At 50.2% G+C, this 12313-nt stretch overlaps 1 pseudogene; it reads right to left on the bottom strand.

Moving 5' to 3' along the window:
- Window positions 1-11801: 11801 nt before the first annotated feature.
- Window positions 11802-11922, bottom strand: LOC132440132 (5S ribosomal RNA; annotated as a pseudogene).
- Window positions 11923-12313: the final 391 nt, after the last annotated feature.

Below are 12313 nucleotides of genomic sequence, written 5' to 3'. Positions count from 1 at the left end.
GCCGCTGCCAGCGCCGCCACCACCGCGACCGCCGCGGTCGACAGAAGGAGAAGGTGTGTAGCGGGAGGCAAAAAGCCTACAGCACCTGGCGTTCCCAGGAGCTCTCCCGTCCGCGACGTCTCCCATCCAACTACTAACCAGGCCCAACCCTGCTTAGCTTCCGAGATCGAGTCGAGATCGGGCCCACGTCTCCCATCCAACTACTAACCAGGCCCAACCCTGCTTAGCTTCCGAGATCGAGTCGAGATCGGGCCCGTCTAGGGTGGTTTGGCCGTAGACACTGGGGGGGTCTCGGGCTGCCTCTTGAGGCGCAGCTTAGCAGGCGCTTGGGCCTTACCGCCGGCCCAGCGGCCCGCCCGCCCCGGCAGGGCCCCACCGCCCGCCTAGGCAGGGGAACGGAGGTCTCGGGGACCGGGGGGTGGCGGAGGAGTTGGCGACCTCCCAGCCCAGGGCGGGTGGGACACAGCCAGCTTTTCGGCGCTTCGTGCCCCGCCCCAGATCCCACAGGCCGCTCACAGGGACGTAGCCCCGGAGGCTTCAGGGCCCGGGGCCCGCGGTCCCTCGGGCATCCCACCTGCCCGCCCACGCTGTGGTAGGCGTAGCCCAGAGGCAGACCGGCCCGGCCCTCCTGTCCGACAGCAGCTGGCCCGAAGCCACTGGGAGCCACCATTGAGTTGGCAAAGCCCCTTAGACCCAGCAACGCCACCCTTGCCCCCACACCACCGTCCGAGCTCAGGACCCCGCCCCAGGTGGCCGGCAGTCCCGCGGAAGCGGCCTGGGCCCTCTATCGCTCTCCGGCACCCGGCCGCGGCGAAACGGTGGAGGGGGTGCTTTTTCCGGATGGAGCTGTGGAGAGACACCCCGGAAGACAGGTGGCGGCGCCGGGGCTGGGCTCCAGTGGCTGCGGCCAGGTGCAGCTCGCGGGGCTCGCGGGCCGAACGGATGGCACCCGGGTCAGCGGCCATGTCTGGGTGGCGTCAGGCCGCCCCCGGAGCGTCTGGTGTGCCGCTGCCTTCCAGGGACGCCTTCTGGCCGCCTGGCCGCTCAGGCAGGTGGGGAGTGCCCCATCAGACGCTTGCTGTGGTGGGAGGGGCCTGAGGAGGTGGGGCCTGCAGCGGTTCCTGGTACCCGGCGGGGGCGGAGACGGCCGCCGCCGCAGCCGCCGCAGGCGACCAAAGGAGAAAGCGGAGCGGGAGGCAAAAAGCCTACAGCTCTCAGTATTCCCAGGAGCTCTCCCATCCAGGAGGTCTCCCATCTAAGTTCTAACCAGGCCCGACCCTGCTTAGCTTCCGAGATCCGGACTTGATCGGGCCCGTCTAGGCTGGTTTGGCAGTAGGTGTCGGTGGGTCGCGGGCTGCCTCTTGAGGCGCAGCTTAGCAGGCCCTTGGGCCTTACGGCCAGCCCAGCGGCCCGCCCGCCCCGGCAGGGCCCCGCCGCCCGCCTAGGCAGATGAACGGAGGTCTCGGGGACCGGGTGGTGGCGGAGGTGTTGGCGACCACCCAGCCCAGGGCGGGCGGGACCCAGCAAACTTTTCGGCGCTTGGCCTCCCACCCCAGATCCCGCAGGTCGCTCACAGGGATGTGGCCTCGGAGGCTTCAGGGCCCGGGGCCTGCGGTCCCTTGGGCATCCCACCTGCCCACCCACACTGCGCTAGGCGCAGGCCGGCCGCAGACCGGGCCGGCCCTCCTGCCCGACAGCAGCTGGCCTGAAGCCAGTGGGAGCCACCATTGAGTTGGCAAAGCCCCTTAGACCCAGCAACGCCACCCTTGCCCCCACACCACCGTCCGAGCTCAGGACCCCGCCCCAGGTGGCCGGCAGTCCCGCGGAAGCGGCCTGGGCCCTCTATCGCTCTCCGGCACCCGGCCGCGGCGAAACGGTGGAGGGGGGGCTTTTTCCGGATGGAGCTGTGGAGAGACACCCCCCGGCAGACAGGTGGCGGCGCCGGGGCTGGGCTCCAGTGGGGGCCGCCAGGTGCAGGTCGAGGGGCTCACGGGCCGCATGGACGGCACCCGGGACCGCGGCCATGTCTGTTTCGCGTCAGGGGACCAACGGAGCGTCTGGTGTGCCGCTGCCTTCCAGGGACGCCTTCTGGCCGCCTGGCCGGCCAGGCTGGCGGGGAGCGCCCACTCCGGCACGCTGTGGTGTGAGGGGACTGAGGAGATGTGGTCTGCAGCGGTGCCCGGTCGTGGCGGAGCCTGTGGCCACCGACGCAGACGACTAAAGGAGACAGTGAAGCGGGAGGTAAAAATCCTACAGCACCCGGGTGCAGCACCCGGGTCTTCGAGGAGTCACCTCCATGACTGGGCGGTGGAAAGAGCAAGGAAAGGAAGCAGATAGGGATGTTAGAACATTTTAGGAGTAGGTTCCTGTTGTCTGCTTCAGAAGTCAGCATAGGATCTGCCCACTAGGCTTGGATTACCCCACACCAGAGTCTCCCACCCAGGCTGCAGATGTCCCCAAAGCCTCACTGCTAACCCCACGCCTCCCCCGACTCTGATGCCAGCTTGTGTGTGCACTCCTAGTGCCTCCGTAGAGATGCATCCAGGAGACGGGGAGCTTGCTCAGAAAACAGGCTGCAATCAGTGGGCAAGGGAGAATCCGCAAGCTTGACCTACAGTGCCGCCTTCTGGAATACAAAATAAATGTTTCTAATAGCCCACTGGGTCCATTGTAAGGACCAAAGTAAACATAAATCCTTACCTAAGAAGGGTGTCTGCTACTTCAAAGGTGATAGCACAGTTGCATATATTTAAACACTATGAAAACCCAGGGAAATATGTTATCGCAAAGAGAAAATTCTCCAGCAACTGAACACAAAGGCATGGAATATTATGATCTAACTGATAAAGAATTCAAAATACCTATTACGAAGAAATTCAACAAGCTACAAGAAAACTCAAAAAGGCAATTCAGTAAACCCGGTAATAAATATAAATGTAAGGAAAAGAAGGATTTCCTTACCAAAGATTTTGAAATTATAAAAATATTGTGGACTGAAAGACTCAATGAATGAATGAGATGAAGAATGCAATGGACAGCATGTGCGGCAAGGCAGACCAGGTGGAAGAATGGGTGACCTGGAGGATACAACCGTAGGAAGAATACAGTTAGAATAGGAGCGGAACTAAGATTTCCTAAGAGTGAAGAAAGCCTGAGAGAGCCATTGGTTTCCTTCAGAAAGGCGAATATCCAACTAACTGGGATTCCAGAAGAAGAGAGGAAGAAGGGGGCAGATAGTTTCTTTAAAGAAATAGTAGCTGAGGGAATTCCCTGGCAGTCCAGTGGTTAGGACTCGGTGCTTTCACTGCCGTGGTCCTGGGTTTCATCCTTAGTCAAGGAACTAAGATTCCACAAGCCACATGGCATGGCCAAAAAAAGTAGCTGACAACATTACAAACCTATAAATAGATACTCTTTTTCAGATTCTTTTCCATTATAAGTTATTCTATGTTGAGCATATTTTCGTGTGCCTATTGGCCGTATGTACGTCTCCTTTGGAGAATTGTCTAGTTATGTCTTCTGCCCATGTTTCAATTGGGTTATTTGTTTTTTGTTATTGAACTGTAGGAGCTATTTGTATATTTTGGAAATTAATCCCTTGTCGGTTGCATCATTTGCAAACGTTTTCTCCCAGTCCGTATATTGTCTTTTCTTTTTGTTAATGGTTTCCTTTGGTGTGAAAAAGCTTTTAAGTTTGATTGCCCATTTGTTTATTTTTGCTTTTATTTCTATTGCCTTGGTAGGCTGCCCTAAGAAAACATTGCTACAATTTATATCAGAGAATGTTTTGCCTATGTTCCCTTCTAAGAGTTTTATGGTATCATGACTTATACTTAAGTCTTTAAGCCATTTTTTTTTCTTTAAGCCATTTTCAGCTTATTTACGTGTATGGTGTGAGGGAGTGTTCTAACTTCATTGATTTGCATGTGGCTGTCCAGCTTTCCCAACTCCACTTGCTGAAGAGATTGTCTTTTCTCCATTTTACATTCTTGTCTCCTTTGTCATAGATTAATTGACTGTAGGAGTGTGGATTTATTTCTGGGCTCTCTATTCTGTTCCATTGATCTATATGTATGTTTTTGTGCCAATGCCATGCCATTTTGATTAATGTAGCTTTGTAGTATAGTCTGAAGTCTGGGCAGTTTATGCCTCCAGCTTTGTTCTTTTTCCTTAGGATTGCTTTGGCAATTCTCGGTTAAAATGGACTATTTTATCTATTAGATGTTTTATATAATTCACAAAATATCCACAAAGCAAAAAACTAGAGTAGATCCACAAAAGGCAAAGAAAGGGGAAACAGAGCGTACCACCAGGGAAATTAAGCAATTTATGAAGTAGGCTGAGAAAGACAGGGAAAGAAACTATGCAAATACAAAACAACAAGACAGCAACTCATAAATTGGCATTAGTAAATCCCTACATATCAATAATTACTCTAAATGTAACTGGATTGATTTCACCATTAAAAGTCCCAGAGTGGCTGAATGAATTTAAAATAATGACACCCAACTGTAAGAAAGACCCATTTCAGATTTAAGGACAAACATAGAATCAAAGTGAAAGGACAGAAAATTATATTCCATGCACCTGAATACCAATACAAAATGGGAAAAACTACACTTATATCTGACAAAATAGACTTTAAGCCAAAAATACTAACAAGCGACAAAGAAGGCGATTATAAAATGATAAAGTGGGCTTCCCTGGTGGCCCAGTGGTTCAGAATCCACCTGCCAATGCAGGGGACGTGGGTTCGAGCCCTGGTCTGGGAAGATCCCACATGCAGTAGGTCAACTAAGCCCGTGTGCCACAACTACTGAGCCTTCGCTCTAGAGCCCACGAGGCACAACTACTGAGCCCATGTGCCACAACTACTGAAGCCCGCACATCTAGAGCCTGTGATCCGCAACAAGAGAAGCCACCTTAATGAGAGACCTGTGCACCGCAACGAAGAGTAGCCCCTGCTCACTGCAACTGAAAAGAAAGCCTGAGCACAGCAACTAAGACCTAATGAAGCCAAAAATAAATAAATTTATTTAAAAAAGTAAAATGATAAAGTACTCAATCCATCAAAAAGATATAATAATAAACACATACACACCCAACGCTGGAACACCTAAATACATTAAGTAAATACTAACAGATATGAAGGGAGACATAGAAAGATTAATAGTAGGGTATTTCAGCATCCCACTTTCAACAATTGATAGATCATCCAGACCAAAAATCAGCAAGAAATGATGAACTTAAACCATACATTAGACCAAGTGGATCTACCAGGCACCTATAGGACATTCCATCCAACAGCAGCAGAATATACATTCTACATAAGTGCACACTGCACATTTCTAAGGATTGATTATACGATAGGACATAAAACAACTCTTAGCAAGTTTAGGAAGATTGAAATCATACCAGGTATCCTTTCGAACCACAATAATTTAAACTAGAATCAACAACAAGGAGGAAAGCTGGAAAATCCACAACTAAAGGAAACTAAACAAAACATTCATGAAAAAAATCAATGGGTCAAAGAAGAAATCAAAGAAAGTCTCAAAACAAATGAAAAGAGGAACACAACTTACCAACACCCCTAGCAGTCCACAGAGGGAGGTTTATAGAGAAATATTCATAGATGAACATTAGAAAAGCCTAAAGTACACAACCTGGGGCTTCCCTGGTGGCACAGTGGTTAAGAATCTGCCTGCCAATGCAGGGAACACTGGTTCGATCCCTGGTCTGGGAAGATTCCCACATGCTGCGGAGCAACTAAGCCCGTGTGCCACAACTACTGAGCCTGCGCTCCACTCTAGAGCCTGCGAGCCACAGCTACTGAGCTCATGTGCCACAACTACTGAAGTCCACATGCCTAGAGCCCGTGCTCTGCAACAAGAGAAGCCACCGCAATGAGAAGCCCGCACATCGCAACGAAGAGTAGCCCCCCACTCGCCGCCACTACAGAAAGCCTGAACGCAGCAATGAATACCCAATGCAGCCAAAAATAAATAAATAAATAAAATAAATTTATTAAAAATAAATAAATAAAAGAAAATACACAACCTAACTTTACACCTCAAGGAACTAGAAAAAGTAGAACAAAGTAAACCCAAATTTAGCAGAAGAAAGGAAATAAAGCCCAGAGTGGAAACAATGAAAATAGAGAGCAGAAAACAATAGGAGGGATCTTTTATAAAAAATAAACAAAATTGAGAAAGCTTTAGCTACATTAAGAAGAAAGAGAAAAGACAAAGTTAGAAATGAAAGAGGAGACGTTAAACTGTTAATCCAGAAATACATAAGATCATGAGAAACTACTATGAAAATCTTTATGCCAACAAAAAATGACCTACATGAAATGGGTAATTACCTAGAATCATACAACCTACCAAGACTGACTGAACCAGGAAAAAAAAATAGCAAGTCTGACAGACAAATAATGAGGAAGGTGATTGAATCAGTAATCTAAAACCTCTCAACACAGAAAACCTCAGGACCAGATGGCTTCACTGGTGAATTCTATCAAATGTCTAAGGAAAAATTAACACCAATCCTTCTTAAAGTCTTCCAGAATTTGAAGAGGAGGAAACATGTCCAAACTTTTGCTATGATGCAAACATTGCTCTGATACCAAAGCCAGATAAGGACAGCACGAGAAAAGAAAACTATAGGGACTTCCCTTGTGGCACAGTGGTTAAGACTCCACAATCCCAATGCAGGGGGCCCAGGTTCGGGATCCCTGGTCAGGGAACTAGATCCCACATGCATGCCGCAACTAAAGAGTTTGCATGCCACAACTAAAGAGTTCACATGCCACAACTAAGTAGCCAGCAAGCCACAGCTAAGACCTGGCACAACCAAATTCATTAATTAATTTAAAAGAAAACAACTATAGACCAATATCCCTGATAAACGTAGATACAAAAACTCTCAACAAAATATTCGCAAACCAAATCCAAGAACACATGAAAAGGATCATACACCATAACCAAGTGGGATTTATCCCTGGGATGCAAGGAGTGTTTGATGTATGCAAAATGTGATACCCCACATTAATAAAGTGAAAGACATGGGCTTACCTGGTGGCGCAGTGGTTGAGACTCCTCCTCCCGATGCAGGGGACATGGGTTCGTGCCCCGGTCTGGGAAGATCCCACACGCCGTGGAGCGGCTAGGCCCGTGAGCCATGGCCGCTGAGACTGCGCGTCGGGAGCCTTTGCTCCGCAACAGGAGAGGCCACAACAGTGAGAGGCCCGTGTACTGCAAAAAAAAAAAAAAAAAAAAAAAAAGTGAAAGATAAAGATTATATGATCATTTCAATAGACGCAGTAAAAGCTTTTAATAAAATATAACATCGCTTCATGATAAAAACCCTCAACCGACTGGGGATAGAAAGAACACACCTCAACATATTAAGGACATATACAACAAACACAGAGCTAACATCATACTCGGTGGAGAAAAATTGAAAGCTTTTCCTCTAAGATCAGGAACAAGATAAGAGTGCTGACTCTCTCTACTCTTATTCAGCATAATTCTGGAAGTCCTAACTACAGAAATCAGCCAAGACAAAGAAATAAAAGACATATAAATTGGAAAAGAACAAGTAAATTTTTGCTATTTGGCTGATGCTATGATCTTATATATTAAAAATTCCAACTCAACTAAAAATCTGTTGGATGTAATCAATGAATTCCGTAAATTTGCAGGATATAAAATCAATGCACAGAAATTAATTGCTTTTCTATAAACTAACAATGACACATCTGAAAAAGAATTAAAGAAAACTCACAGAAAGATTCACAATAGCATCAAACACAACAGAATACCTAGGAATAAATTTAACCATGAAAGTGAAAGATCTGTACGACCCAAACTACAAGACTTTATGGAAAGAAATCAAAGAAGACACAAATAAATGGAAAGACATCCTGTGTTCATTATTTGAAAGAGTTAATTTTGTGAAAACATCAAATCAAACCTTATGAAAATTCCAGTGGCAATTTGTTTTGGAGGGGTTTGAGAGTTTAGCTTACCTTTGGGTTCACACAGTGCAACAGGGGTGGAGACAGGGTGCACAGGACTCCCAGGCCACTTCCCAGCAGAAGAGGGACGTGTCACTGGCTGCTGCACCTGCCACATGCTCCCGGTATGGGTGATCCAGGGGCATTTTTATAGAAATAGAAAAAACAATCCCAAAATTTGGATGAAATGACAAAAAAAAAAAATCCCACATGGCCAAAGTAATAGAGAAAGAAAAGCAACACCGTAAGCATGATGGTTTCTAATTTCAAACTATACTACAAAGCTATAGTAATTAATTCGGTAATAATACTGGCATAAAAATAGACCCATAGACTAATGGAACAGAGTGGAAAGCCCAGAATTAAAAACCTGCATATACATACAGCTAAAATCTAATAATGAAGGCAGAAACTTCCAGTGGGGACAGGACAGTCTCTTCAACAATGGTTTTGGGAAAACTGGAGAACCACATGCAGAAAAATGAAATTGGACTACTATCTTACACAACTCAGAAAATTAACTCAAAATGGATCAAACAGTTAAACCTAAGATCTGAAACCATAAAACTCCTAGAAGAAAACGTAGGGAAGCCTGTCCTCAATATTGGCCTTGTCAATGATATTTTGGATGTGACATCAAAAGCACAAACAGCAACAACCTAATCAACAGATGGGACTACATCAAACTTAAAAGCTTCTGCACAGTAAAAGAAACAATCAACAAAGTGAAAAGGCAACCTACAGGATGGGAGAAACATTTTGCAAACTATATATCAGAATAGGGGTTAATATATAAAACATATAAAGAACTCATAAGACTCATAAAACAATCTGATTAAAAAATGAGCAGAGGAACTAAACAGACAGTTTTTCAAAGAAGACATACAAGTTACCAACAGGGACATGAACAGGTGCTCAACATCACTAATCATCAGGGAAATGCAAATCGAAACCATGATGTGGTCTCACCTCACATCTATTAGAACGTTGATCATCAAGAAGACAAAAATAACAAATGTTAATGAGAATATGGAGAAAAGGGAAACTTTGTGAACTGTTTGTGGGATTGTCAACTGGTGCCGCACTGTGGAGAACAGTATGGAAGTTCCTCAAAAATGAAAAGTAGAACCACCATGTGATGCAGCAGTCCCACTCCTGGATATAAACCCACAGGAAATGGAAACTGGTTACTGAAGAGACACTTGCACTCCCATGTTGATGGCAGCATTACTCACAACAGCCATGATATGGAAATAAATTAAATGACTATCAACAAATAAATTAACAAAGAAATTGTGGTATATTTATACAATAGAATACTATCCAACCATGAGAGAAAAGGAGGACTGTAAGAAGAAGAGCTTGTGAAGTGATTGGAGGCGTGTCAGTGGCAGCCTTGCCAGCTCTGAGGGCTGGGATGGACAAGGCTGTACAAGGGGAGGGAGCATGAGGGATGGGAGAGGGGAGACTAGGGTAGATGCTGCGGGTGGAGGAGGGATCATCTCCTGCTGAGTTCTCCTCTGCAGGGTGGACTTGAGCCCAGGCATTGAAAGAAAAATCTCAGAGACTTCATTTTGAGATTGGATTTCAATAACAGGAGTTCTTTTAAGCTCCTGATGACACTCAGGGGGAAAATGTTGATTATTCTCTTCTGTGAAAATTAAAATTTTTATTTTTATTTATGTTGATGTTTTACTTATATTTATGTTTGCATTGAAAGTTTCCATTGGTAACTGGTGTCTTTTCCTGGGCAATCACTTGAATGTCTTCAACTAACTCGGGCATATGTCCGCCTCTCAGGGATGGACCACACATTTATTTGTTCATCCAAGAAACACTTGCCAAGGGCTGGGTCAAGCCTGGGAGTGTAAAGATTCACAAGCTATACGATCCATGCAATGGAATGCATTACTCCTTAAACAGGAAGGAAATTCTGACACAGGCTACAATAAGGAAGAACCTTGAAAACATTATGCTACATGAAATAGGCCAGAGACAACAGGACAAATAATGTATGATCCCACTTAGAACAGGCCAGTTCCTAGACAGAGAATGCAGAAGAGAGGTTATGGGGGCTGGGGGAGGGGAGATGGGGTGTTACCGTGTAATGGGTACAGGATGTCAATTTGGATTGATAAATAAGTCTTAGAAATGGACACTGGAGATGGTTGTACCACATTATCAGTGTACTTAACACCGCTGAACTATACACTTAAAAAGGTCAAAATGGTAAATTTTGATATGTGTATTTTAAGCACAATGTAAAAAAAAAGGTTCACAAACTATAGACCCTGCCTGCTAGAGAGTCATTCTCCAGAGCAGGACAGGGTCATTGTATGCAGTGGGAAAGCCGCTACAGGGAGGAGAGCCTGGGGTGTGTGGAAGCACCTGACCCAGCAGGGGCGGTGGGGGGGGGGTTGAGTCCTGAGCCAGCTCCGCATGAGTCAGCCAGGCTGAGTGTGTGCTGGGCGCCAAGCCTGAAGGCAAACAGGGAAGAAGTTCTCATCGGGGAGAACGTAAGTGCCTGGTGTTTGAGGAACATTAAGAGACTTTTGGCCTGGAGACAGTGATGTGACAGACCCGGCTGGCCAGGTAGGCTGGGAGCGCCTCCTCCGACGCGTATTGTGGTGGGAGGGGCCTGAGGAGGTGGCGCCTGGAGCGGTTCCCGGCTGGGTTGCAGCCTGCGGCCGCCGCCGCGGACGACTAAAGGAGAAAGCGGAGCGGGAGGCAAAAAGCCTACAGCACCCGGTATTCCCAGGAGGTCTCCCATCCAGGAAGTCTCCCATACATGTACTAAACAGGCCCGACCGTGCTTAGCCTTCTAGATAGAAACGAAATAGGACCCGTCTAGGGCGGTTTGGCCATACGCATCAGTGGAGTCGCGAGCTGCCTCTTGAGGCGCAGCTTAGCAGGCCCTTGGGCCTTACCGCCAGCCCAGCGGCCCGCCCGCCCTGGCAGGGCCCCGCCGCCCGCCTAGGCAGGGGAACGGAGGTCTCGGTACCGGGGGCTGGTGGAGGTGTTGGCGACCACCCAGCCCAGGGCGGGCGGGACCCAGCAAACTTTTCGGCGCTTGGCGCCCCGCCCCAGATCCCGCACGTCGCTCACAGGGACGTGGCGCCGGAGGCTTCAGGGCCCGGGGCCCGCGGTCCCTTGGGCATCCCACCTGCCCACCCACGCTGCGCTAGGCGCAGCCCAGACGCAGACCGGACCGGCCCTCCTGCCTGACAGCAGCTGGCCCGAAGCCACTGGGAGCCACCATTGAGTTGGCACGGCCCCTAAGACCCAGCAACGCCACCCTTGCCCCCACGCCACTGTCGGAGCTCAAGACCCCGCCCCAGGTGGCCAGCAGGCCTGGGGAAGCGGCCTGGGCCCTCTATCCCGCTCCCGCCCCCGGCCGCGGCGAAACGGCAGGGGGGGCTGCTTTTCCCGGATGGAGCTGTGGAGAGACACCCCCCGGCAGACGGGTGGCGGCGCCGGGGCTGGGCTGCAGTGGGGGCGGCCAGGTGCAGGTCGAGGGGTTCGCGGGCCGCACGGACGGCAACCGGGCCCGCAGCGGAGTCTGGGTCCGGGCCAGCCGCCCCGGAGCGTCTCGGGGTGCGGCTGCCTTCCAGGGCCGCCTTCTGGCCGCCAGGCCGGCCGGGCCGGCGGGGAGCGCCCCCTCCGTCGCGCGCTGTGGTGGGAGGGGCCTGAGGAGGTGGGGCCTGCAGCGGGGCCCGGCGCGGGCGGAGCCGGCGGCCACCGCCGCGGGCGAGTAAAGGAGAAGACGGAGCGGGAGGCAAAAAGCCTACAGCACCCGGTATTCCCAGGCGGTCTCCCATCCAAGTACTAACCAGGCCCGACCCTGCTTAAGCTTCCGAGATCGAGACGAGATCGGGCCCGTCTAGGCTGGTTTGGCAATAGACGTTGGTGGGGTCGCGGTCTGCCTCTTGAGGCGCAGCTTAGCAGGCGCTTGGACCTTACCGCCAGTCCAGCGGGCCCGCCCGCCCTGGCAGGGCCCCGTCGCCCGACCATGCAGGGGGAACGGAGATCTCGGGAATCGGGCGGTGGCGGAGAGCTTGGCGACCTCCCAGCCCAGGGCGGGCGTGACCCAGCAAACCCATTCGGCGCTTGGCGCCCCGCCCCAGATCCCGCACGTTGCTCACAGGGACGGACGTGGCCCCGGAGGCTTCAGGGCCCGGCGCCCGCGGTCCCTTGGGCATCCCACCTGCCCGCCCACGAGGCGCTAGGCGCAGCCCAGCCGCAGACCGGGCCGGCCCTCCTGCCCGACAGCAGCTGGCCCGAAGCCACTGGCAG

The sequence above is a fragment of the Delphinus delphis genome, chromosome 16, assembly GCF_949987515.2.
Source record: "Delphinus delphis chromosome 16, mDelDel1.2, whole genome shotgun sequence".
Lineage (NCBI taxonomy): Eukaryota > Metazoa > Chordata > Mammalia > Artiodactyla > Delphinidae > Delphinus > Delphinus delphis.
This window is presented reverse-complemented; position numbering and strand designations above follow the sequence as displayed.